The sequence below is a fragment of the Dreissena polymorpha genome, chromosome 1 (genome assembly GCF_020536995.1).
Source record: "Dreissena polymorpha isolate Duluth1 chromosome 1, UMN_Dpol_1.0, whole genome shotgun sequence".
Lineage (NCBI taxonomy): Eukaryota > Metazoa > Mollusca > Bivalvia > Myida > Dreissenidae > Dreissena > Dreissena polymorpha.
This window is the reverse complement of record NC_068355.1, coordinates 65203884-65206383: the sequence shown is the minus strand read 5'-3', so window position 1 is coordinate 65206383 and position 2500 is coordinate 65203884. Positions and strand designations below refer to the sequence as shown.

The 2500-nt window shown below is 32.8% G+C and overlaps 1 protein-coding gene across 2 annotated transcripts in view; it reads right to left on the bottom strand.

Moving 5' to 3' along the window:
• The window catches only part of LOC127832677 (ETS-related transcription factor Elf-3-like), a 35279-nt gene that overhangs the window by 29345 nt on the left and 3434 nt on the right, over window positions 1-2500 (bottom strand). For both annotated transcript variants that reach the window (XM_052358320.1, XM_052358312.1), the window contains exon 2: window positions 1980-2051. The gene's annotated coding sequence lies outside the window, so the exon portion shown is untranslated. The remainder of the gene's footprint in view (window positions 1-1979; window positions 2052-2500) is intronic.

Sequence of the window (2500 nt, the reverse complement as noted above, 5' to 3'; positions counted from 1 at the left end):
AATACGTGGATGGGAACGAGATATCGATTTAGTTGTCGTAGTTCTACAACTTGTTTCATATATGCCATCATTCCAATAAATAGGTTTCTTACATAGTTTGCTTACTTTTTGCAAAGTTACTTACTAATGTGTTTTAAACAAAGAAAATCTCGTCAAATTTGATAGTGAGATACAGTCTTTTTCAATGTATTTATTAATGAGGTATGTTTCTTTTAATAGTTTTAAAGGATAAATAATTGACTTGTTTTTTGCAGACTACTGTCAATTTGTTTAAGGGCTGTAATATCGTTAATCGTTTTGACGGCAAACATTAGTCTTGCAATTTGGGGCGGTAAGAGGCGGGGGTCAGATTACAGTATTTTTATAGTAATCTGCAAATTATGTTGCATTTTATTTGAAATAATTTTAACAATTTGAAAAAGGATTAAAAATTTCAGAACGTGTACTCAAAAATACAGCGTGAATATTCTATGTTGCGTACACATGTATGTAACGAAGTCGGTAAAAATGACAACAATAACAACAACAACACAACTACAACGAATCGTTCATTTCTCCTTAAAGTGATATTATGGTCATCTAACAGTATATAGGTGTCTATCGCAACCGTTGATTATTTTTGGTGTTTTCAATTCATATACACTTATATTTGTTAATGCAGCATCAACATACTAAAACAATTTTCCGGAAAGAGAAAAATAATGCATTTGAATATCAACCGTACTTTCGTTTGACAACTGATCACGCATGTACAATCATGTGAACCTAAATTTAGTTTTAGTGCAGTTTAGTTTCGTTCATACGACACAAAGACTTCATTTTGTTTTACGGATCATTTCGGCTTACAGGACTGGGTGGGTCACGTAAAATATATAATATAAAAAAATATTTTTATAAACAACTGGTAGCAAGATGAGTTGCAGATAATTGGTCAGTAACCACATTTTAACTAACTCGTTTGACCTGTTAATTCTTTTCAGCTCTATTCAACAGTGAAAAATGACCATAATATCACTTTAAATGAAAATGAAGCAATCGTTACTGTATAATGAATAGTAACTCACAAACAAAACAAGAAAATATAACTAAGATATGACCTTAGCTTCCAAGTGTTCATTTAGTCTCGAAAGTAGTAATCATGTTATGATAACGTTATTTAAAATAAGAGCACAAATAAACGTCTTGCCAATCAGGGATAACACGTGTACATCTGGACATTTACTTGCTTGCAAAATACCAAGCTCCCTTGTGACATTTATCTGATTTTCCGAGTTATTTAAGATGGTTTGCAATCTTTCACCATTTTTTGTTTCATTTATTTGGACTCATTCTAAAAAATGATAGCCCTTTAGATTTTCATTCAGACATCATTTACTTCAGCAGAAATTTCCATGTATCTTGCTCATAGACTTTCAACGCCGTCGGCACTCTCGTTATTAGTTGTTATTTCTCTGACATTCGACTTTAATAATGTATGTTACATTTTAACAGCGATTTTTAAATAGTGATTTCTTAAAAATGTGCAACCAACAACGCATTTTATAGACATCAGAAGAATTGAAAACAAAAGCAACTAAAAAAAAATCAAGACGAGAAAATTGTAATATTTAAGACTTCTTTTAAGTGCTATCTTTTATTTGAATTCGCGTTTGGCTTGTAAAATGATCTTCCATGCCGTTGTAAGCCAGAAACATGCCTTTGTTCCTTTCTGAATTTATTTTTAATAAGTTTTACCTCTGATCGCTGAAGGTTTAGTATATATCCATCCCACGCAGGTCAACAACTTTTTATATAAAGCAGAGTGGATATTGTTTGGCTATTCTAAACAGAAAGGCTACAATTTTATTTTTGTGTGTTTTACCGTGTGCATCTTTTGGACCTACATATCAATGCATACGCTATTCGAGTTTGGAAAAAGTAGCAAAGTAACCAAAGAAAATTAAATGTACCATTCCTGCTTTTCAATACCAACGTCTTACCTTGCTTGAACGACGTGTAGTAGCACCTTCCAAACCAGCGCGTGAAAACGGCGTCTGTATGTTGAACACAATCTGGAACAAACATCATCATTTAAGCGTCCGACACTTGAACAAAATACTCACTTGTGTAAACACATATATTTTGGGTACACAATGCACTTTGGTAAATGAACCTTTTATGCCATAACCACACCATTACAAGAACGATTATACTATGAACCATTTCTTAGAAAAGATAGCAGAAAAAAAAAATAATTGTAATTAAGTGTTTCATTATCACCAACGATCGACTAAAACACACATTCGAGTAATGTATTGATCTAATTTTTTTTATCCCCGCCGAAATCTTTTTCGGAGGGGATATAGTAATTGGTCCTGTCTGGCCGTCTGTCCGTCTGTGCGTCCGTCCGAAACTTTGTCCAGAGTATAACTCCAAATCTATTCAATGGATTTACTTTAAACTTAGAATATAAACAGATGGCAACTAGGAGAAGTGCAATGACGAAGAATCATAACTCTAT